The sequence below is a fragment of the Eriocheir sinensis genome, chromosome 41 (assembly GCF_024679095.1).
Source record: "Eriocheir sinensis breed Jianghai 21 chromosome 41, ASM2467909v1, whole genome shotgun sequence".
NCBI classification, from domain to species: Eukaryota; Metazoa; Arthropoda; class Malacostraca; order Decapoda; family Varunidae; genus Eriocheir; species Eriocheir sinensis.
The window spans coordinates 12,967,977-12,993,690 of record NC_066549.1 but is presented as its reverse complement, the minus strand read 5'-3'; the positions used below and the strand labels follow the sequence as shown (position 1 = coordinate 12,993,690).

The 25,714-nt window shown below is 42.3% G+C and overlaps 1 protein-coding gene across 2 annotated transcripts in view; it reads right to left on the bottom strand.

Annotated features, from left to right (window-relative positions):
* The window catches only part of LOC127009667 (guanylate cyclase 32E-like), a 318,091-nt gene extending 302,508 nt beyond the window's left edge, over positions 1-15,583 (bottom strand). The window contains exons 1-2 of one of the 2 annotated variants that reach the window (XM_050882945.1): positions 15,450-15,583; positions 13,614-14,880 (exon numbers count right to left, since the gene is read on the bottom strand). The gene's annotated coding sequence lies outside the window, so the exon portion shown is untranslated. The remainder of the gene's footprint in view (positions 1-13,613; positions 14,881-15,449) is intronic. The other variant, XM_050882946.1, reaches the window with a different exon arrangement.
* Between the last annotated feature and the right edge of the window lie 10,131 nt (positions 15,584-25,714).

The following is a 25,714-nucleotide window of genomic DNA, read 5'->3' as shown; positions in this document are numbered from 1 at the left end:
ACAAAAAAACAAAACAGGAAGAGGAGACAGCAGGAGTAGGAATGATAGGCGACGGCGGGGCGTCTAGCCGGTACATGTGTTCGGAGGAGGGCGGCGGGGCGGGAACCTGTTGCGTGGCCTGGGAGGTGTTTGCCCGCCAGCCGGTCTCGAGAGTCACCTGTTGAACGCGTCAAGGAGGTATTGATGACGCCCCGGATATCGCGTGCGAGGGAGAGACACGGACGGAGAGGCAGAGAAGTGAAAGAGTGAAGGGATAAATAACTGACAGAGGTAAAGGGGAAAGAGAGTATGGCGGGATGGACGGTGGGTTGGCAGGCAGACGAGGGCACAACGGAATGCTGGAGTAGGGGTAAATTGAAGGAAAGGTAGAGGCTTGGAAAGATGGAAGAGGGAAAGCGGTTGACAGACAGACATTCTCGTAGACGGAGAGAATGAGGAATGAGGGGCAAAGGCTGAAGAACGGACAGAAGAGTGGAGGGGTGGAGGTAGAGTGAGGAAAGGATAGAGGGGTGGATCGGTAAGCGGAGGGAATGAGGGAGGATACGGCCCAGCAGAAAGACACACCGACACACAGACGAACAGAATGAGGAATGGAGTGGCATAGTCATGGAGGCATTAAGGCTGGAGATGGTCTGAGGCTCGCGAGTTGAAGCCAACAAACTGTCTGTCAGCCATCTTGTCGTGTGCTGATGCAATATATAGTGAGTAGGAATAAATCATACCATGGAAATATTTGAAGATTTCTTGTTATAACGGCGGCCCATTCTGAAGGTGCACGCTTTTTTTTTACGGTAAAGGAGAAAGCAAAAGAGCCCGCTAGGCGCTGCTCCTGCAAAAGCAAATTGAGTTGAGCGGCCAAAAGAGATAATTTTCGCTTGGATTTTCCTCCTGTTTTTGATGACACAACACGGTGATAATTACATGCAGGGCTTTTAGGTTTGATGGAGCCACGTGGAAATTCATGTTTAAAACCGTAACTTTAAAGATGGGTTTGGTGTAAGGTGTCAGCGTTTCGATAGGGAGTGTCAGATCTGCTAATGGGTTTTGGGTGTGCTGACTCAGAAAAACGTCCCCTTCATGTCCACCTCACATACACGCTTCCACAGCCCAACACAGTGTCATTGTAAGCGGCCAAGACAAACTGTAATCTTCATAACCGTCAAGCTTTCTATTTCGCACCAAATTCTGAAAACGTTTCTTGTGTAACTTCCTCATATTTCTTACCTTCTCAATAAACACTAAGCATTATACAAGAGCCGCTTCCACAGCCCAACACAGTGTCATTGTAAGCGGCCAAGACAAACTGTAATCTTCATAACCGTCAAGCTTTCTATTTCGCACCAAATTCTGAAGACGTTTCTTGTGTAAATTTCTCAGATTTCTTACCTTCTCAATAAACACTAAACATTATACAAGCGCTTTTCGTGTGCTTGGCTAAGGAGCGTACTGATGCGTCGAGTCGAACCGTAAAACTAGCTCCATAGTCTCGGTCTTTCAATCAGTATAACTCGTGCAATAAGGCAAATGCTGAAGTGTTTAGTAAAGGAAGTAAACCCTGGGCCCTGTATCCAATTAGGGAGTTTACCGATCCTTTCTGCCTTGATTTAGCGTGGGGGGCATTTAGACGACGATGTGAAAGGACATTTAAACGTGATCGATAAAATATCCATTTGCAACGAATACTCTTGGTCTCGTGCGACAGATGGTTTCTCATTTTTCTCTTTTTTATTTTTATTTCCAAGTCGATCTGTCTCCGTAATATCGAGTTTTTCATTACCACACCTCCATCGCTGATATTTGTTTTGAAAGAGGAATATCAAAACACCTCTGGGTCTAATTTTGTATAGACCTTGCCATCTCTGCGTTAGTGTTCTGTATGGGAGCGGCATGTTGATATGTGAAAACTGGTAATGCCATTCTCTGCACACCACATCATTGTCATCATCATCATCATTCCCGAAACGATTTCCCTTCTTTATTTCTTTAACTTCGTTTCGCTTTCTGGTCCTAATTCGACGGATAATTGGATTCTATTTTTCCCTCCTCGTCAGTTGTCTCTTTTCACAGTAAGACAAACAGACAGACAGACAAACATCCATCAAAGTCTTCATCAATCCTTCTTATGAGATTTAAAAAATTCTGGATGATAACGACCAACACACACACACACACACACACACACACACACACACACACACACACACACACACACACACACACACACACACACACACACACACACACACACACACACACACACACACATATCTGATAACAAACCCAGGATTAATGCACGTGCCTGGTAAATACTAAAAGATCAACAGACATACACAGACAAATAGACACAGACCGACAGACAAAGACAGACATACACGGGCACAGTTAATAAGCCTGGCGGGACTTCATTTCAGCGTGATACAACATCGCTCCGGGACATGGCTGGAATAATTTCCCGTGGAGAATCACAAAGGGACATGAAAGTTGATGGGATGAATAATGTTAGAATCACTTCCATCACATTTCCAGGGATTCCACAACACAGCGACGGAAAGATAGGAAGCGCAACACAATAATTGAAGAGTTGGTGAAATGCAAAGAGATCTACCCGATTGATTTGCCTTTGATAGTGTGGGGTGGTGAGTGTGTGGGCAGGGCAGGTGGGTACACGTATATAAATAGTAGTAGAAGTAGGAGTTTAGTAGTAACACACACACACACACACACACACACACACACACACACACACACACACACACACACCATTCAAGAGACGATCATGTATAATAGGTGTTTGAATACGAAGCGTTTCATGTTCATTGCTATTGTTGGGTACGCGGTGGGCGAGTGGCCAGTGCGCGGCGGTGCAGATCCCGAAGACCAGGGTTCGAGTCCTGCCACAAGTAGCTGTATGAAGTGGATGGTGCTGAAACTTTTTTTTTTATCTCGGTTTCCTTGTGACGATAATCAAATAAGATACAATGTTACAAAAACGTGTACAAGCTGTTCAACTAATCCTATTCAAAATATCAAAATTTCGCATTTGTACTCTGAACTTTGAAAAATAAGAAATATAAAAAAGACGCGCATTGTACTCTTGAAAAGTAGAGGCCGCTTTGTTTTAAGAGCAGCGTTACAGGTCATATTTTCGGTTCAGTTTCGACATCACGGCGTGTTTGTCTTGTGCCGCCGCGTTTCCTACGTATTTTTCAAAGCTCAGTTCCTTTCGTCTCGCCTTGTGTTGTTACTGAAAACATCGTCAGTTTTACGCCGTACAAGTCATTATCATTTCCTTATTACAGAAGCAGCACATCAGCAGCCTTTTAGAGTAGCATGTTGGACCTTGTTGTGTTATTTATTTCGCTCATATTTAACCCGGTAGCAGCGACGGGCTAAATTTGTGCCATGATATAAAGCCCCCAAAATAGATGATACATAAACTGATCACAAATGCTTTGATATATATTATGAAATGGCTTGTGTAAGTGATATTTTTATTTTATTTTTCTCGCTACCGGGTAACTAGAATGACCGTTCTGTTTTCTAATATGACGCAGATAGACTAAAAAGAGAGCGCTTTGAAATGAAGTACAAGGAATTCAACTGATACATACTTTTGAAGCTATCGTTTTTGTTTTGAGTTGGAATGAGCAACCCCTCCTAGTAAAGAAGAACTTGTATTTCTCTTATTTCACTATTTTGTCATCCACGCTTTACAGTTTCCTTTTGAAGTCCCACTTGAAGGTCCTATATTGCTATTTGTGTTGCCAAGCGCGTCAAGTGAAGATCAGCGAGGACGAGTATCATATGACAGCAACAACAAAGGCAAAAAGCGCGTACAATATTGTGTCATTTCAGCCTGAGAGAACATGATGTCGGGGTCCGTAAAGGCACAAATTTTCCCTTCGGTACGGCGGAGTTGGACGTAAAGTTTGCGAGGGGAAAAGTTTAGATGATTTTTCTAAAGAGAGATTTCATCGAGTAAACAGCTGTACAATGGAGAGAACTCGTGAATATTGATGCGAGTGTTAAAGGTGGGTCGATCTGGGCGACTGTATCCGATGAGTTTAAGTGAAAAGATTTCCGACAGATGACTTGAAAGTGTCTAATGAGGGAAGACCTTGCGGAACGACTTGAATTATTTGGTTGAATTGAAGAACGAGCAGAATAGGAGTAATGTAAAATAAAGATTGAGAGAGAGAGAGAGAGAGAGAGAGAGAGAGAGAGAGAGAGAGAGAGAGAGAGAGAGAGAGAGAGAGAGAGAGAGAGAGAGAGAGAGAGAGAGAGAGAGAGAGAGAGAGAGAGAGAGAGAGAGAGAGAGAGAGAGAGAGAGAGAGAGAGAGAGAGAGAGAGAGAGAGAGAGAGAGAGAGAGAGAGAGAGAGAGAGAGAGAGAGAGAGAGAGAGAGAGAGAGAGAGAAAAAAATAAATAAATTGAAACTAAATGTAAAAAAAAAAAATAGATATGAAGAAAAAAATATGTATCATCCCTTATTGAGAATGTGTTTGGTAGATAAGAGAAAGTGGAAGAGCATAAGAATGAACCCTGCAGACCACCGGTGTTAGGAGAGGAAAACTTTGAAGGGAAAAAAAAAATGTTGTAAAGGAAATGTAAAAAAAAAAAAAAGTTCGTGCCTTGTTGAAAATATGTTTGGTGGATAATAAAAAGAGGAAGTGCGTAAGAATGAACCCTGCAGACCACTAGTGTTAGGAAATGAAAACCTTGAGGAAAAAGAGAAAAAAAAGGTGATATGTTAAATTGCATACACAGCTAAAGAGAAAACAACAGTTCATGCCCTGCTGGAAATGTGTTTAGTGTGGAAGCGGAAATGCGTAAAAAATGACCCCTAAAGACCACCAGTATTAGGAAAGAAAGACCATGAAGAGATATAAAAAAAAAAGCTTGATATAATGTTAATGAAGTGTATATATAAAAAAAAAAAATGCATGACTTTGTTTAAGAGAAGAATCATGAACGTGTAACGGCGTATTGAACATTTCCGCCGAACGTCAAACGAGTAAAGGCAACATTAGCCCGACACCTAAACCCCGGAAGCAGCCATTAGGAAAGATATCAAAAGCGCGGACGGACTTTGTTGTTAATGAAACTGTTGGGCCGAACATAAAAGGTTACACATTACGTATTACCCGCCAGCAAAGGTTAATTATCATATTCGCTCCAAATTATTAGTATTGTTTATGTTTACGCCTTGTAGTTAGTTTCCTTTATTCTTTGTTTATTTATGCGTTTACGTGTGTGTGTGTGTGTGTGTGTGTGTGTGTGTGTGTGTGTTTGTTTCAAGTGGCTGTCTATCCCTTGTTTTTCAAAAGCTGTCTTTCCCAGAAACTTGCATTGCGAAACGGAAAGTGTTGCTTTGTGTTTCATGCCGGCTTGTGTTGCTTTTGTGATATGTTTTCCTGTGTTATACTGAGTTGCGGTGTGTGTGTGTGTGTGTGTGTGTGTGTGTGTGTGTGTGTGTGTGTGTGTGTGTGTGTGTGTGTGTGTGGGAGAGAGAGAGAGAGAGAGAGAGAGAGAGAGAGAGAGAGAGAGAGTGTGTGTGTGTGTGTGTGTGTGTGTGTGTGTGTGTGTGTGTGTGTGTGTGTGTGTGTGTGTGAGAATGCGTGTCTGTCTCTGTATGGCTGCCTGTCTGTGTCTTTTTTTTTACAGCAAAGGAAACAGTTCAAGGGCAAAAAAAGAAAAACAATAACGAAAAAAAAAAGCCCGCAAGTCACTGCTTCCATAAAAAAAGTTAAGAGAAGTGGCCAAAAGAGAGATCAATTCCAGGAGGAGAGGTGTCCTGATACTCTTCTCTTGAAAGAGTTCAAGTCGTAGGCAGGAGGAAATACAGATGAAGGAAGATTGTTCCAGAGTTTACCAGCATGAGGGAAGAAAGAATGAATATGCTGGTTAACTCTTGCATATGGGGTTTATACAGTATAGGGAGGAGCTTGAGTCGTGTGCAGCGGGGCCGCGAGAGGAGGGGAGGGTCTGTCTGTCTGTCTGCATCTTTATACGTATATATGTATGCGAACCCTTTCCTCTGCACTCAGCTGTTCTTGAAAAGCCAGAAATAAGCGGCAGCCTTGTTAACGTGACATCATGTATTTATTCCTTCTGATACACTAAGCCCCTTGAGACCACTAAGCTCCTGCAAATCCCTGAATATTTCAATAATTAATTTCGGTGCATAACACACCGAGATATGCTTAATGAACCAATGAATTTATAATAATGTGTAGAATTTTTTATTACTCATTTCAAAGTCTACCTACCCGTGATCATTAAATATGGAGGAAAGATAAATAGAAATAATGTGTTGGGTTATATATGATGAGACGGAAAGGTAACGCCATGGATTAGAGAACAGACAACGTTTGGAGATATTTTGGGGACGATTAAGAATAAAGACTGGGCTTTGGAAGGTTATATCATGCATAAAACTGATAACAAACGTAAAACCAAACTACAGTAAGTGTGTCAACCTCAAAAATATAAATGTCAGGGCAGACGGAAGAGAGACATGTGGAGAGGTAACATTAGAGCATTTGCCGGAGTAGGATGGAGTACACGAATATCAGACAGAGAGACGAAGCACGATGGGAAAAAGCCTTTGTTTTGCAGGGGATTATGAATGAAAAATAGTCATGGCTGCTGCTGTTGATGATAATGACGTTGATGATGATGAAAAAGTGTTAATTGAAACAAACGTAACATGATTTTCGTTGTGTTCCTGAGCAGTCAGTGTTTGCCTTCAATTAACTTTACAATACGGTAATTACTCGCAGCTCTGGGCAAACCCGTTATCGCGCTGCATAATGGAACAATGGAGAGTTACGCCCCGCCCAAAAAAGGGAAAGGATAACGCTGTAGGCACATAAGCCTTTACTTTACCCAACAATGCACGAATTACCGTTCTCAGTGCAAAAAAGCCTCCATAACGCGAGGCTCAATGTAACGATCATAACTTAAAAAATAGATAATGCTTAAGAAGTGTAGGTATTAAAGGTAAAATTAAATGGCTTAGAATATCAAGAACGGTCATATTGTTCAAGGAGAGTTGTTTTATAACGGGGTTTACATAAATGATATTATGAAACGGCATTTTCTTGCAATTATTTAGAAGAGCATTTGATAAGCCATGTCCTTCACTTATGTTCCAGCTCGTCCCGATGCAGTTCAGCTTACTAATGCAAGACCTAACCAGTATCTTTATTCTTTCGGCCATTTCACTAGTAAACTCTGGAGCAGCCTTTCTTCGTCTGCATTTTCTCCTTCCTGCGACTTGAACGCTTTCGTGTGGGGAGTTTTGTGGCATGTGGCGTAACTATTTTGCGACATTTCGTGACTGTTATTATTATTTAAGACTATTATTGAGTCTGTCACGATTATAATACCTCTTACTACCCGACTTTTAAGACTCTAAACACTCGGGTATGCAAAGAACACTATAACTCCGTAGTCTTTAGTGATATTTCGTGTGCTTAGCAAAATTAAGTGGCTATTCAATATTTTTGGCGCCACAACTGCGTACAAAGTAGCTTTTGTTACGTCATTTCTAAGTCTGCACTCATCAAGGCGGAATACCAATAAGAATACAAAGGCAAAAGATCTCAAACGCCCACAACTTCAAGGGGACGAGAGAATGTGGGCAGCGGAGGAGTCTTCCCGTCTCAGCCGCGGCCGTTGTGACACATTTTCAAGCCGTTTGTTGCCTTTCTCATCATCCCGCAGCGGAGTCTGTCGAAACTCTCCTCGGTGACCCATTCTCTTCTTTTTTCCTCTTCTTTCGTGGCATCTTTCCGTAAAAAGCCTTAAGGTGTGTCCCATCTCACAGCCAGAGACGTTGTGGGGCTCCTCTGGCTGTCTCCTTGTCTTATGTTGATGGTTATGGTCTTTCTTGGAGAGCTTTTTCACTGTGCTGGAGAACGGGAGTCATGTCCTGCTAACTTCTTGCCTCCTCGTCTCTTCTTTCTCTCCGCCTCTTCCTTCCTCGTCAACACTAACATAGTCTTACCACTTTATTGCCCGTCTCCGCATCGCTGTCTCGCCTCTTATTCCGTGTTTGTGTTTACTTTTATAACCCTTCCAATTAACGTGGTGGTGCTGGCGACATGGTATCGTTTTCTCATCCTTTTTGACCCCTTCATGACCCCGCAACGCTGTATTACCCGGCTCCACCTCGTTGTCTCCTATTGTTTCTCGTTCCCTGTATATGTTTACTTCTATAAGTCTTCAAATTAGCGTGCTGTTGGTGACGTGGCTTCGTTTTCTTGTCTTATCATCTTCCCTGACCTCTTTCTGACCCTTCAACGCTGTATTGCTCGTCTCCATATCGCTGTTTTCTCTCTCGTTTCGTGCTTATGTTTGCTTCTATAACTCTTCCCATTAACGTGCTGCTGGTGATGTTGTTTCGTTTTCTTGTCTTATCATCTTCCCTGACCTCTTTCTGACCCTTCAACGCTGTATTTCCCGTCTGAATATCATGTCGCTGTTTCCTCTCTCGTTTCCTGCTAATGTTTCCTTCTCCTACTCTTCCAATTAGCCTGATGGTGTCTTGGTGTCATCTCCTTGTCTCCCTCCTCTTCCTCCTCCTCCTCGTCAGTGCTACATAGAGAACGTTCCTCAATCTTATGCAAATTTCGTACGACATCTGCATCGAAATGGTCATCTCATATCAAACTTTCTTCTCTTTGTCTTTCTGCTCCTTTGTATCTTTCTCGTCCTCGTCCTCCCTCTCCTCCTCCATCACCACCTCCTTTTTCTCTTCTTCATCTGCCTTTTTTTATGCCCAAGATTTGCCGCTATATTGGCTCCCCGCTGCCGGCCGTCCTAAGTCAATGCTTTTGTTTACTCCCTCGACTCTTCCCTCAACGTGCTGGTGGCGACTGGTACCAGCCTCCTCCGCCTCCTCCTCCTCCCCCTCCTCTTCTTCTTTGTCTTTGTTCTCACCTTATTCCTTCATATGTGTACGTGTTGCTTTCATTTGATTATATTCTTTAATGATTGTTTCCTTATTCCTTTATCTTAGCTGTTTATCTTTCTTTACTTCATCTGTACTAATTTCTTTATCTTTGTTTCGTTATCTTGCTAAATCGTTATCTGCCATTTCCTTTATGTGTACTTATTTCTCTTTTTATTTTATCTATTTATTCCTTTATCCATTTATTCCATTATCTTGCTCTCTCGTTCTGAACCTTTTTTTTAGCGTTGCCTATTTATCTTTTTTTTTTTAGCTTCTTTATCTGTACTTATTCCATTACCTCTATTTGTTTCGTAATCTTGTTTAGTTGCTCTGTACTTCTTCCATTCCCCGTATCTTTTTTCTTTCCTTTCTTTTTACTGTATCTGTACTTATTAAGATATTTGTTTCATTGTATTCTTTACTCGCTCACTACCTCTTCCTTCATCTGTTACGTATTTGCCTGGCTTCATCTATTACGTATTTACCTGTCTTCATCTATTACGTATTTACATATTTTCATCTATTACGTATTTACCTGTCTTCATCTATTACGTATTAACATATTTTCATCTATTACGTATTTACCTGTCTTCATCTATTACGTATCTACCTACCTTCATCTATTACGTATTTACCTGTCTTCATCTATTACGTATTTACCTGTCTTCATCTATTACGTATTTACCTGTCTTCATCTATTACGTATTACTATCTTCATCTATTACGTATTTACCTATCTTCATCAATTACGTATTTACCTATCTTCATCTATTACGTATTTACCTATCTTCATCTATTACGTATTTACCTGTCTTCATCTATTACGTATTTACCTATCTTCATCTATTACGTATTTACCTATCTTCATCAATTACGTATTTACCTGTCTTCATCTATTACGTATTTACCTGTCTTCATCAATTACGTATTTACCTGTCTTCATCTATTACGTATTTACCTGTCTTCATCAATTACGCATTTACCTATCTTCATCTATTACGCATTTACCTCTCTTCATCTATTACGTATCTACCTACCTTCATCTATTACGTATTTACCTACCTTCATCTATTACGCATTTACCTATCTTCATCTATTACGTATTTACCTGTCTTCATCTATTACGTATTTACCTACCTTCATCTATTACGTATTTACCTATCTTCATCTATTACGTATTTACCTGTCTTCATCTATTACGTATTTACCTGTCTTCATCTATTACGTATTTACATATTTTCATCTATTACGTATTTACCTGTCTTCATCTATTACGTATTTACCTGTCTTCATCAATTACGCATTTACCTGTCTTCATCTATTACGTATCTACCTACCTTCATCTATTACGTATTTACCTACCTTCATCTATTACGTATTTACCTGTCTTCATCTATTACGTATCTACCTACCTTCATCTATTACGTATTTACCTACCTTCATCTATTACGCATTTACCTCTCTTCATCTATTACGTATCTACCTACCTTCATCTATTACGTATCTACCTACCTTCATCTATTACGTATTTACCCACCTTCATCTATTACGTATTTACCTACCTTCATCTATTACGTATTTACCTGTCTTCATCAATTACGTATTTACCTGTCTTCATCAATTACGCATTTACCTATCTTCATCAATTACGCATTTACCTGTCTTCATCTATTACGTATTTACCTGTCTTCATCAATTACGCATTTACCTATCTTCATCTATTACGCATTTACCTCTCTTCATCTATTACGTATCTACCTACCTTCATCTATTACGTATTTACCCACCTTCATCTATTACGTATTTACCTACCTTCATCTATTACGTATTTACCTGTCTTCATCAATTACGTATTTACCTGTCTTCATCAATTACGCATTTACCTATCTTCATCAATTACGCATTTACCTGTCTTCATCTATTACGTATTTACCTGTCTTCATCAATTACGCATTTACCTATCTTCATCAATTACGCATTTACCTGTCTTCATCTATTACGTATCTACCTACCTTCATCTATTACGTATTTACCTACCTTCATCTATTACGCATTTACCTATCTTCATCTATTACGTATTTACCTGTCTTCATCTATTACGTATTTACCTGTCTTCATCTATTACGCATTTACCTCTCTTCATCTATTACGTATTTACCTACCTTCATCTATTACGTATTTACCTGTCTTCATCTATTACGTATTTACCTGTCTTCATCAATTACGCATTTACCTATCTTCATCAATTACGCATTTACCTGTCTTCATCTATTACGTATCTACCTACCTTCATCTATTACGCATTTACCTCTCTTCATCTATTACGTATCTACCTACCTTCATCTATTACGTATTTACCTACCTTCATCTATTACGTATTTACCTACCTTCATCTATTACGTATTTACCTGTCTTCATCTATTACGTATTTACCTGTCTTCATCAATTACGCATTTACCTATCTTCATCTATTACGTATTAACATATTTTCATCTATTACGCATTTACCTGTCTTCATCTATTACGTATTTACCTACATGTTCCTATTTCTTTTTTCCATTCTTCCCCTTGTCTTCTTATTCGCCTTGCCTTTATTCCCTTATCCCGACAGGCCTATTGGTTCATTCTAGTATAAAACATTTGTAGGCATTAAAAAGTTCCAGAGGCCTTTATTAACTCCAATCATACATTTTGTTCGTGTGTGTGTGTGCGGTGGGGAGGGGTGGGTGGGGGGGCGAGGGTTGTAGGGAGACGTTCATGATTTTTTTTCTAGCTTTGTGATATTCGAGTACGCAAATATACGAGGAATGTGACGTGGATGGCAGGCTGTGTGTGTGTGTGTGTGTGTGTGTGTGTGTGTGTGTGTGTGTGTGTGTGTGTGTGTGTGTGTGTGCGCGCGTGTTTTAGATATTCGATGTTTATTGGGCCATCTCTTCTGTTGTTTTATGGAAGTGGAGTTGGTTTGCCCTCCTCGGCTTCCTCGGCCCCTGGACAACCAACCGGGAACGTCCATCGATACAAACGTGATTATGAGGAGTGTATGTGTGTGTGTGTGTGTGTGTGTGTGTGTGTGTGTGTGTGTGTGTGTGTGTGTGTGTGTGTGTGTGTGTGTGTGTGTGTGTGTGTGTGTGTGAACCTAATGTAATTATTTTCGCTTGGGTGACCTTGTAATTACAACTGATCTTTTTTGTGTTTATTTTTATTGGATTTTTTCTGTTATTATTATGAACCAGTAAACATTATCATCATCGTTATTATTATCCTTTTCATACTGTTGTTTAATTATCATCACTATTACTTTTTAATCATTATTTCTCTCGACTTTTTTCCTTTTTTCTCCTCCTCTTCCTCCTACTAATCCCCGCTTCCTCGCCACATCCTCCTCTTCGTCTTCTAATTTCCTCTCCTCCTCCTTCTTCTCCTTTTTCGTTTTTTTCTCCGCCTCTTCCTCCTACTAATCCCCTCTTCCTCGCCACATTCTCCTCTTCCTCTTTTCATTTCCTCTCCTCCTCCTCCTCCTCCTTCTCCTCTTCCTGCTCCTCCCCCCTTAGTTTTTTTCCCCTCAGCCACATCTTTTCATTCTTTCTCCTCTTCCTTCTTTCATTTCGTCGCTTCCTTTTCCTCCTTCTCTTCCTGCTCCCCCCTCCCTAATTCTTTCCCCTCAGCCACATCTCTTCTTTCATTCCTTTTCCTCCTCTTCCTCTTTTCATTTCGTCGCTTCCTTCTCCTCCTTCTCTTCCTGATTAAACTCCTCTAATTCTTTCCCCTCAGCCGGCATTTCTTCTTTTCATTCCTCCTCCTCCTCTTCCTCTCCCTTCCTCGGCCCAGCCATTTCACCACCACCACCACCACCACCACCACCACTATCATCAAACCACTACATTTTTCATTCCTTGTCATTTCAACCACTGAACTCATATCAATCGTTCCTTCGTGTTTATTAACGCCTGCCACCACCAATGGGCATGACTAATATGCACCACGTACGTATTTACACACACACACACACACACACACACACACACACACACACACACACACACACACACACACACATAAACAAACGAAACAAAACACGAAACGGAACAAAATGAAAATAAAATAAAAGATCAAGAGAGAGAGAGAGAGAGAGAGAGAGAGAGAGAGAGAGAGAGAGAGAGAGAGAGAGAGATTATAAACGCTTGAATTCTTTCCTTTATTGGCCTGGTTTATTCATGTCTTCGTCTTTCTTCGCTTCCTTCCCGCGTAATTACCAGGGTCGGATCACTCCCTCTCTCTCTCTCTCTCTCTCTCTCTCTCTCTCTCTCTTTGTTTGCCTAAGGTCTCTTACTCGTCGTGTTGGCTGGAAAGAGAGAGAGAGAGAGAGAGAGAGAGAGAGAGAGAGAGAGAGAGAGAGAGAGAGAGAGAGAGAGAGAGAGAGAGAGAGAGAGAGAGAGAATATCAACAACAAAAAAACAAAACAAAAAACAATTAAAAATAAGATGCATACACAACAACAACAAAAAAAGCATAACTAAGCAAGACCATCATCACCATCACCATCATCATCATCATCATCACCATCAACACCAATAAGAAAACAACAACATAAACAACAACAAAACCACTAACGAAAGAAACAAAGGAGAAAAACAACAGTGCCGTTTTTTCCTTACCTTACAGAGACTAAACTTCCTTCGATGCTGCTGCTGAGGAGGAGGAGGAGGAGGAGGAGGGGGGCAAAGAGGAAGAGGAGAAGGAGCAGGGGGTGGAGGGGGAGGAAAAAGCGGATAAGAAGGGGAAGAAGGAAAAGGGAAAGAAGCGTAAACGTATCAGCATTGTGGATTATACAGGAGGAGGAGAGGGGAAGGGGAGGAGAAAGAAGGAGAGGAAAAGCAGGGAGAGGAAAAATTGGGTAAGATGACGAGGGGAGGGAATGGGGAGATTAGCAGTGGATGGGACAAGGAAGGAGAGGAGACCAGGCTAACTAAAGGAAGGAGGATGAGGTAGCTGAAGAAGGAGAGGAAGTAGGGAGACTTGAAAGAGAGATAAAGAAGGTTGGGGACGAGGTGCCAAAGGGATGGAATGGGGAAATTAGCTGAGGACGGAAGGATGAAGGAGAGGAGAACAGGTTTAATAAAGAAAGGAGGACGAGGGAACTAAAGAAGGAAAGGAAATAGGGATGCAGGAAGACTGGAACGAAGGAGGACTAGAGGAGGGAGGAAAGAAAGAAGGGAAGGGAAGGAGAAGGAACAAACTTGAATAAAGGAAGGAGGATGAAGTAACTGAGGAAGGAGAGGAAGTAAAGAAGCAGGAACACTAGAATGAAGGAGAAATAGAGGAGGAAGGAAAGAAAGAAGGGAAGGAAAGGAGAGGGAACAAGACTAAACAAACAAGGGAGGATGAAGATGTAACTGAGAAAGGAGAACTAAGGAAACAGGAAGACTAGAACGGAGGAGGAATAAGAGAGGGAGGAAGGAAAGAAGGGATGGGAGGAAAGAGGAGATTTGGATCAACGTCTCGGGAAGGATAAAAGGGGGACAAGGATGGGGAAGGAAAGAGGGAGAGGAAGAAGGGGAAAACAAGGGAAGGAAGGAAAGCAGGAAGGAAGGAACCAAAGGGATAATATGTATGAGCTCACAGGGTACTGTATCCACTCATCTCCTCCTCATCCTCCTGCTGCTGCTCCTCTTCCTCCTTCTCCTCCTTCTCTTGCTTCTCCTCTGGCTCCTTCGTATTGGTGTGGTACCGGGAGGAAGAAGAGATATTACAGGCCTCTTCCTCTTCCCGTATGCTTCCTGGTGATGAGTTCCGTCGCCTTACTCAGTCTTTTCTTATCATTGTCTGTGTTGGTGTGTCTTCATTTAACTTTGGTGGAAATATTCGTGTCTTTGCGTTTATTTTCTGAAGTCTTTTTGTCACGCTCTCTCTGGTCTCCTCAGCCTAGGCGAGATATATAGATAGAGATAGATATATTTAAACAGAGAGAGAGAGAGAGTTAATCCAGAACACGTAAAAGCCGTACATGTGACTCGTCGTCTCTCCCCTGACGTGTGTGTGTGTGTGTGTGTGTGTGTGTGTGTGTGTGTGTGCTGATTGCAAAATATAATTTGCAGCACAATTTGTTGTTGTTCGCTTCCGAAACACACACACACACACACACACACACACACACACACACACACACACACACACACACACACACACACACACACACACACACACACACACACACACACACACACACACACACACACACACACACACACACACACACACCTTAAAAGACTCAACCTGAAATGAAAAACCAAACTAATAATGTCACGTCTGTCCTGCTCAACACATTTTTCTATCCTAATTCCTATCGAAATATTACTCTCTCTCTCTCTCTCTCTCTCTCTCTCTCTCTCTCTCGTTCTCTATATTCCTCCACCTCTCTTTATCGCCCAATGGAAGCACAACGAAGCAGAGAGACACACGCACACGTCTCATGCACACGCCAATGCACTCACGCCGAGACGCAGGGGCCTGTAAACCTGGGCGGGGAGCGAGTGAGGGAGGCAGAGTGTGAGCAAGTTGGCAGGTGCGAGCAAGGCTAGGGTAGAGAGAAACGTGAGCACACACCCACCCACCTCGACCGTCTGAGCGACACTGAGCCAGCCAGCACGGGAAAGTCGGGGGAACTGAAGAGCAGGAAAAGGGAGAGAGGAGGGACTGGAGGTAAAGGACGAGGGTGATGCTGGAGGAGGAGGAGGAGGGGGGAATGAAGGATGGAGGGAAGGTGAAGTGAAGAGGGAGGAACAGGAGGAAGATGAGGAGGGGTATGAAGGACAGAAGGAATGGAGGGGTTTAGGGAGGGAGGGATGCTGAGTGGAATGGAGATAAAAGATGAGATGTGAGGGATGAGGGCGTTTCCACCTGTGTGTGTGTGTGTGTGTGTGTGTGTGTGTGTGTGTGTGTGTGTGTGTGTGTGTGTGTGTGTGTGTGTGTGTGTGTTTACCTAGTTGTTTTCATCTTTCGTTGTTTCTTTTCTTTTTCATTTCTTGTCATTTACTTTTTCTCTTTTGTCACTTTTTTTTATTGTTTGTTGTTAGTTGTTACTGTTGTTAAATGGGAGTGTTTACGTGTGTTCTTCCTAATAGTTATCTCCCTTTCATTCCTCCTCCTTCCTCCATTACCTCCTACCCACCTCCTATTCCTCCTCCTCCTCCTTATCTTACCCTCTTACTTTCTTCATTTTTTTTCCTTGCTCCTTTCTCCTGCTTGCTTTTTTCCTTTCCCTTCTCGTCCCCTTTTCAATCCTCCTCCTTTTCCTCCTCCTTCTCCTCCTTTTCCTCCTCCTTTTCCTTCTCCTCCTCCTCCTCCTCCTCCTCCTTAAGTAGTATTGCAACCCCCGCACTCACTCTTTTCATACCCAAGAAGAGAGAGAGAGAGAGAGAGAGAGAGAGAATCATTTGAATGCCTTTTTAAATTTTCCTTTCTTCTTTATTTTGCTTGCTTTCATCTATATGCGTAGGTAATTTGAATGATGTCTCGTCTACCTCGCCTGTTAACTGTGTATTGCCTACTATAGGATGTTATCGACTTTAAATGTACATCTGCATATAATTATCGGTGTGATGTAGTTGTCTTTTTGTCTGATATTTTTTCTATTTTTTCTACCGCTATATAAATTTTCTACCTCTCTTATGTTTATCTCCCTGGTTTGCTCATTCCCCCGTTTGTCTGCTTCAGTAATGTGGACGCCTATTATCGAACTCTTATTTATCCTTTCACTTCAGTCGTCTGCTTGTCATCCCTTAGTTATTTCGTCAATTTCTCTGGTATATTTAGTTACTCCTCTCCCTTCGGCTGTTATCTTTGTTCATTAGTCGTTTATCTTGTGCCAGACGAATCTAGTTGTCACGGTTCCTGACTGGTATGTATTGAATCGTACAGTTCGTAAATAATTTGTAATCCATTTTCTCTCTCTCTCTCTCTCTCTCTCTCTCTCTCTCTCTCTCTCTCTCTCTCCTGTCTATCCTTGCTATTCCTCCTGTCTACGGTCTATGGCGAGGGTGTCTGTTTACTACCGCTACTGCTAGTAAACTACGTGTGGTAGGATAGGATAGAATATAATATTTATGAAGGCTCCTCGACTCGCGTACTTTGCATCATTGCTTGAGTGATGGTCTTTACGCTGCTCACTAGCCTGTTATTACCCTGCCCTAGCGTGTACCAAACTCCATGTACATTAACATATCCACTCTGATGGTATCTATATAGTTATTCTTACCTTTGCCCTTCCTTATGGCCATGTATTTTATATATATATATATATATATATATATATATATATATATATATATATTTTTTTTTACGTCGCGGCCTATTGCGCCGGTAGGCTTCTTCCCGGTGGGGCCTGATGGTCGGCCCAAGGCTTCTTCCCGGTGGGGCTTGATGGTCGGCCCAGCCCGTTCTGGCGCAGGCGAGTGTTTAAAGTGGCGCCATCCTGCATTGGCTCATGCTGCCCTCCCGGAGCTCATCTGTAATCCTAGAATCTAGAGTCCGGGTTGATAGGTGGTCTTCTGGACAGCATGTGGGTAGTTTTAAGCCACTCGGCGGTGGCTGAAAAATCCCAGCTTGGTGGCACCGGGCGGGGATTGAACTCGCGTCCTCCTGAACGCGGGGCCGTCACTCTGTCGACTCAGCCACCGCCTCCCCCACGGAAATACACCTCAGGATTGATAATAGCGTGATGAAAGAGAGAAGATACTTGCCTTGGGACAGTGTTTACAGTTCTGACTTCGTTTCGTTTTGAATGTCGTTCCGATTGATTTATTTTATATTTATTTATTTGATATCTATTTATTTTATTATTTATATACTATAGTTTGGGACACATTCAATGATAAAGATGTCAATGAATTAATTTTTATCAGTATAGTCTGGTACCTTAAAACTTTGAAAAAGTTTTGGTAAGAATACAAAGTTAATTCGGTCCACGTGAGAACAATAAGCAGCGCAGGCCGCCACCCAGGCCATGATGACGAGCCCCCGAGCCCGTCCCTAAGAGATATTACGCGCCAGGTGTATGCGTGATTACCAAGGAGGAGGAGGAGGAGGAGGAGGGGGAAAGTTGGAAAGTTTCGTTTAGTCGGCGCAACATCTGTGGTCATATGCCGGAGAGAGACAGGAGGGGAAATGAATTATAGGAGAAGGGAACAGATTCCAGGAGACGGGACACAACCCCCGATTAATACCTGGAACCCATTCACTGCTGGGTGGAGAGGGGCGAAGGGTATCTGGAAGGATGGGGAGGAGTACGAGGTGGAGCTCAATACGCAGAAAGAAAACGCATTATAGTAGCAGGAGAAGGAGTAGCCAAAGTAGCAGAAAAGTTATGTAGGGTAGCGGAGGAGTAGCAAAAGGAGGTAATATATAGTAGTAATAATATGAGAAGGAGAAGGAGAAGCCTGAGTAGGAAAAGCTAGGAGGAGAAAGGCGTATGTGTGGACGAATTCGTATTAGTGATAATTATTACTCAACAACAAATGAAACAGAATGTGTATTAGTAGTGACGAAAGCCTTGAGTGTGTGTGTGTGTGTGTGTGTGTGTGTGTGTGTGTGTGTGTGTGTGTCTGACGGTCAAACACACACACACACACACACACACACACACACACACACACACACAGGAGGCAGATCAAAGGAGAAATAAGTTAGAAGAGAGTATTCCTGACGGACAGTGTAGCAGAGTGGAGCGTTGGGTGTGCTGGCGCCTAGGGAACAGGAAGCAAAATAAGGCGAGAGAGAGAGAGAGAGAGAGACACACACACACACACACACAGATAAAGAGAGAAAGAGATAAAAAACTTAATCACTAGGCAACACACAACAACAGAACACTTCTCGTTTCTGAATATCAAGTTGGACAGAGTTCCCTTTATGTGTCTGTTTTCTTCCTATGCAATGATTCACAAGCGGTCATATAACAAGTTCTCCTTTCATGGCCACTCCCTTGAGATAGCTTCCAAGAATATATCAACCGCACGCATTTCCTTTTACAATACGCCAAAGACACTCACCATATAATATTTCTCCATTAGTGATTGTATAGTGCAAGTAGACCAAGGAAAAAAATACTAGAAGTGAAGTACATTGAGTTTATGAAGGTGAAAAATGATTGGAAGATGCCGTCGATTTTTTGAGTTGGTAATACTGCCATCTTTTAGTAAGGGAGAGTTTATAATACATTTAAAGCATGTAAGGAGGCTACAAGAGGCCTATTTATCTGCTAATGATGGATATGTGTAATGTTTTATTCGGACTCCGTGTTCATAACTTTATTTTCCTACGTATTCCAATCCAGTAGCGTTGGCTGCATCCTTTGTATAATTTTTTTTCTATCATTAACTTACATCTCCACTTTTTTTTTTACCCTAGTTTCCATAGAATTTTGCTTTATGTCCTACTTCCTTCCAGTCTTTCCCTAATTGTCTTTTTGCTTCTGTTTTTTCTTTCTCCATTTCTATCTCCGTGTTCTAATTTTCTTCCCTTTTTGACATTTTTTTCATTAATACTCTCTTTATTTTTTTCTGGTTGCATTTCCTTTTTTTTCTATCCTGTGTTTCATTTTTACATTCCCTTTTAGAACTTTTCCTTTTTTCCTTTTCCCGCAGTCCTCGGCTTCCGCGTCCACTTCCTGAACGCGAATTTTTTCCCGTCACTTCCCCTCTCGTTCCCATCCTGCTCCCTTGGTGTTTCTGCGCCCTAACTACTACGTTTAGCATTCTCTCTCTCTCTCTCTCTCTCTCTCTCTCTCTCTCTCTCTCTCTCTCTCTCTCTCTCTCTCTCTCTCTCTCTCTCTCTCTCTCTCTCAGTTCTTTGTGTTTCTTTATTCCCCCATAATTCCTTTTCTTTCACCCATTTACAGTCATTACCTTCCCTTCTTCAACTTCCCTTTCATTAGCCATTCGTCTTTCTCCAGTTTCCTCCACTTTTCTCTTTGCTCTTATTCCCACGTTTGTCATATCCTGTCACTCCCTCATTCCCACACACCTTACTTTTTTTCTTATCCTTCAGTAATTCCTTTCCTTAGCATTTTCAAAACCAGCACTTTCCCTTATGCAACTTCTCTTTCACTGGCCATTCTCCCACTTCCTCTCTTCTTACTTTGCGTTCATATTTGCGGCATTTCCTTCCTTCTTCTTTTCCTTCACTTCCTCCTTCGTTATCCTTTCAAAGCCATTTTTTCCCTCCTTCAACCTCCTTATTCATAGTTATTCATCCTTCTACCGCTTCCTCCCTTCTCTTTGCCCTAACCTTCATATTTGCGGCCTCTTCTTTTTCCTCTTCCTCCATTACATTGCCCCTTCAACTTTCCTTTCACTTGTCATTTGCCTTTCTCCCGTTTCCTCCCTTTTCTGTGCTATTACGTTCATGTCTGTGGCCTCTCCATCCTTCGCCTCTTCCTCTTCTATAATTCTTTCAGAACCTTTGCTTTCGCTCCTTCACCTTCCCTTTTGTCGGTCATTGATCCTTTACCCGCTTCCTTTTTTCTCTCTTCTTTTACGTTCGTGTTTGCTGCCCTTCCATCCTGATCCTCCTCTTCTCCGTCCTGAGCCTTTCACACGCTTGGCTCGTTATTCTGCCTCGAGTCATTGTTTCCAGCAGCGCCTCCTGATCTTCAATTATGCTTCCTTCCCCGAGACCCGCTAATTGCCCCGCGACCCAGCCTGGCGTGTCGCTGCTGCCCTCGCTGGTCTGTTAATAGACTACCGGCCCTGAGTTCAAGCCTGGCCCCGCTTCCATTGTTCAGACAGACTTCCTCGTTCATACAAAATCCACGTAGATGACCGTACTTAAGGAGCCTGGACACACACACACACACACACACACACACACACACACACACACACAACACACACACACACACACACAATGGCAGACAGACAGGCAGACTTATCGCAATCCCCGCCGCTGGCCGTGGTATGAAGGCAGCAGTGATGAACCGTAATACCGCTCGCTGCCTCCTGCCACGCGTCGCTCACCTCTCGGTCATCTCTGCGATAAGTACCTCCTCGAAGCCTCTCGAGGCCACTCACGTGCTCTGCAGAGTACGCAGATTACGGCCACAGCTGACTCAGTAAATTGCACAGCTACGCTCTAATCTTATTAGACTACAGTGAGTAACAGATTAAATATGGAGAATGGTCTTGATTGATATGAATAGTAGAGAAGCAAAATTTGTGTAAGAGATGATGCTTCAGAATAAGGTAATGAAAAAGCTCTGATAAAAAAAAAGACGACGATGAATCAAAAGGACATTGAGAAGAAACAAAAAAAATGTCCGTATGGTAAGGAAAGAACAAAAAAGATCATGAACACAAGGGGAAGGTAACGAAATAATACGAGTCAGAAAAGAAGAGCGAGCGTTCTTTAGCCTGTATGATAAGACACTTTTGCCTCTCACACCAGCTATTTCTAAAGGTCAAGGAGGGGATCAGTTGGGTTCTAATGAGTGTTTTCTTAGGCTCACGGTACAGAGGAAGGGTCAAACTACCACCAGGGTCATACAACTACTCCTGGAAATGCCCACAACTCCTATGAAAGCCTTGTCAAATATGTGTTTTTGGGAGGCGAAATGTCTAATAATACGACCCTTTATCTTCGTCTGTCCTACTGGGAACGTTTGGGCCCGTCGATCACGCCAACGCACATTGCTGAAGACAGTGACCACCCCACACGGCGCCCACGCCCCGTGTATAAGGGTCACACCGCCCCCTTAGCCTAACGAGCGGTCCATGTGTTCCTGGAAACGAGGCTGTAAGGGATCAGGTGCAAAACGGCGGGTCTGGTGCACCTTGTTACCTCTCCCCTTATCAGTGACCTTTATCTCATCAAGCTCAGCCCTTAAAACCTTTGCCTCATCAAGCTCAGAAGTCCAGCACCGGATTAGCGTTACTCGAGACTCTGAAAATTTGCACGCTTGTAATTCAAACCCTCAAGACATGAATAAACACGCCTCCACTAAGACGTTTCTCAAGATAACGCGCGTCGCAGCCATCAAACAATAACTAGGCTTCACTTAAACACGGATCCAGAGAACGTATATCCGCGCCAACTTGATTATTCTTCCCTTTGTATCTCACTCCAAATACGTGTAAAAGTTGGAACTGGTATACAGAGAAAAAAGTAGAAGAATAACAAAAAGAAAAAAATAAGTATCAGTGTTTTCTTCTTCAAATCTTGCGCAAGGACGACACCACCTGTTCTCTTGTCAGCCTGCCTACCTGTCACCTCTATACCGTCTTTCATTACATGTTCTGCAGTGATACAGGCAGAGGGATAGCAAAACTTAGGTGAAAGGCTGGCCTCTAACCCTATACAGGCCTCGGCATCAAAGGTCCTTGAAAACCATATTGACAGGACCTCCGCCAACCAAAACTCGAGACCTGTCATCTGTATCCGCGAGAGCCATCACATCAAGGCTTTCTGTTAACCTGACTCCCCTCCGCCTCTCCCCTTCCTTATATTCTGCCAGCCTCCGTCCTTTGCTCTCTTCATTTCCTCCTCCTCCTCTCTCCTTCTGCAGTTTTGTGCCCATTTTCCATTCTCTCTCTCTCTCTCTCTCTCTCTCTCTCTCTCTCTCTCTCTCTCTCTCTCTCTCTCTCTCTCTCTCTCTCACCTTTGTCCTTCCTATACTTCCTCGACCCTCTAGCGAGCAAACTTCTTCACTACATCACTGGCATCACCCTCCTTCGGTTAAGGAGATAAAATTGTCTTACCGGCTAAAGAAAGAGCAAAACACGGCCCGAAAACATTAGACTTTATCATAAAGCCAGGCGGCGAGTAAAAATATTAGTATGTCAGGCAAAGCGTAGATATGAAGAAAACATTGCAGCCAACTGTAAAAATAATCCGAAATCCTTCTTCAGTTCTATAAACAACAGGAAGGCGATCAGAAGTAGAAATAGACCTCTAACAAACAGTGACGGTGCACTAGTGACTGACAGCCAACACGTTGCGAACTTGTAAAACAATTACTTTTCCTCGATATTTAATACTAGCAGTCTTCCCACCACTACCACCAACACCAGCGACGATAACAGTACTAACGTAAATCTCGTTCATGCATTGCCTAACTTTGTAATAACTGCCGATGAAGTCCTAAAAGCTCTCCAGTTCCTTAAAACAAATAAAAGTCCCGGACCCGACAAAGTATATCCTCTACTACTTAATTAAAAAAAAAAGAGCGAAATACTCTCCTCTCACAACCGTGTTCAGTATGTTCTTGCGACAAGGCATCGTCCTTTCGGATTGGAAAAAGGCTAACGTAACACCGATTCTTAAGAAAGGAGACAAAAAAATATTGTGTAATTACAGGCCCATTTGTCTAACTTCAGTTACTCGAGAGCATAATTAGACACAATTGTGAGTTACCTTGAAAGCCACTCATTAATTAAAGATTAACAACATGGCTTCCGTAACAAAAGATCCTGCCTATCAAACCCATTGACGTTTTATAACGACCTCTTCTCAGTTTATGACGTAAACAAATCGTTGAACGTTGTCTGTCTTGATTTCCAGAAAGCGTTTGATAAAATTACATACCATAAATTACTTTATAAATTAAAGCAACTAGGTATTGACGATAAAGTACACCAATGGATCGCGAATTTGTTAAGCAACAGGCAACAAAGAGTGGTGATCGACGGATTTAACTCAGAGTGGGCGCCGGTCACTAGTGGCGTCCCTCAGGACTCGGTTCTTGGCCCAGTGCTCTTCATTACTTACATCAACGATGTGGATGTTGGAATCAATAATCTCATTAGTAAGTTTGCAGACGACACAAAGATTGGTAACTCGGTTCTCACTGACGAAAATAGACAAAGCTTCCAAGAGGATTTACATAAAATTTCAGCTTGGTCTGATAGATGGGAGATGCCCTTTAATGTAGTCAAGTGCCAGGTCCTTCAAGTTGGAATAAGAAATAAGAAGCTCGATTACGAAATGCACGGCGTCAAACTCAAGAGAGTTCAATGCGTCAAGGACCTGGGTGTCAAAATCGCGTCAAACCTAAAATTCTCACAGCAGTGCATTGATTAAGCAAATAAAGCGAACAGAATGTTGGGCTTCATTAAAATAAACTTTTTTTATTAAAAAATAAAGAAGTAATACTTCCGCTTTACAATAGTTTAGTCAGACGCCACTTGGAATATGCGGTACAGTTCTGGTCTCCCCACCATGCAAAGGACATTGCTAAATTAGAAGGTGTTCAACGTCGGGCAACAAAAATGATTCCTTCCGTGGGCAACGAACCCTACAACGAGAGGCTCTCAACCCTTAACATGTTCTCTCTTGAGAAACGTCGCCTCCGAGGAAAACTGATCCATGTTTTAAAATACTTCATAGCTTTAAGAATGTGGACAAATCAAAATTGTTTATGATCGATGACACTTTGCGAACGAGGAATAATGGCACAAAACTTAAATGTAGACAAGTAAATTTAGACTACCAAATTTTTCTTCACCAACGTTGTAGTGCGAGAATGGAATAAGCTCCCACCTTCAGTGGTCCACTGTAACACGATTGACTCCTTTAAAAACAAGCTGATTAACGTTGAATCACTTAGGTTTAAGGACAGATCACCTAGTCTGGACCATGGGGTCTGTGTGGTCTGATTTTCGATGTAAATCTATGTAAATCCTCGCCACCAGATATTATTCTTTCACTACGCTACCTTGCTTGCATCACAATACTTGACACAGTGAAAATACTTCGACTCAATATAAATGCAACAGCCCTTTAAAAACCCTTGAAAAGTTTGTTTGTTTGTATTACCACCCCTCACACTCATCTAGACAAAAAACACACACAAGAAAGTAGGTGATAGTAGATTTTTGATTTCACAAAGACAAAGACCTCGAACAACCTTGAACAGCTTTTGAGGCAGGATTCTCCCCTCCAAAAACAAAACAAAAAAACATTCCCACAATACATGACGCAACATCACTGCATCTGAGGCCAAATATATGTCTAAGAGGGAATGAATGTACAAAAAAATAAAAGAAAGAAGAAAAAGAAAGATGGAGGAAGAAAAAGACAGTAAAAAGAAGAAAGAGAAGCAGAATGTGTTTTGTGTGGCTGGGATGTTTTCAAGACCACCGCTCACTGTCAACCTGCCTACCTATCACCTCTATACGGCTGCCCTGAAAGAGAGCCAAATAAGGAAGACGAAGAAGAGAAGGGCGATAAAGAGGAGGAGAAAGACTCCGTCCCGAAAGAGAGGCAAATAAGAAAGACGAGAAAGAGGAGGTGAATGACGAGAAAGAGGAGAAAAACGAGAAAGAGGAGGAGAAAGATGAGAAAGAGGAGGAGAAAGACGAGAAAGAGGAGGAGAAAGACGAGAAAGAGGAGGAGAAAGATGAGAAAGAGGAGGAGAAAGACGAGAAAGAGGAGGAGAAAGATGAGAAAGAGGAGGAGAAAGACGAGAAAGAGGAGGAGAAAGATGAGAAAGAGGAGGAGAAAGACGAGAAAGAGGAGGAGAAAGATGAGAAAGAGGAGGAGAAAGACGAGAAAGAGGAGGAGAAAGATGAGAAAGAGGAGGAGAAAGATGAGAAAGAGGAGGAGAAAGACGAGAAAGAGGAGGAGAAAGATGAGAAAGAGGAGGAGAAAGACGAGAAAGAGGAGGAGAAAGATGAGAAAGAGGAGGAGAAAGATGAGAAAGAGGAGGAGAAAAACGAGAAAGAGGAGGAGAAAGATGAGAAAGAGGAGGAGAAAGATGAGAAAGAGG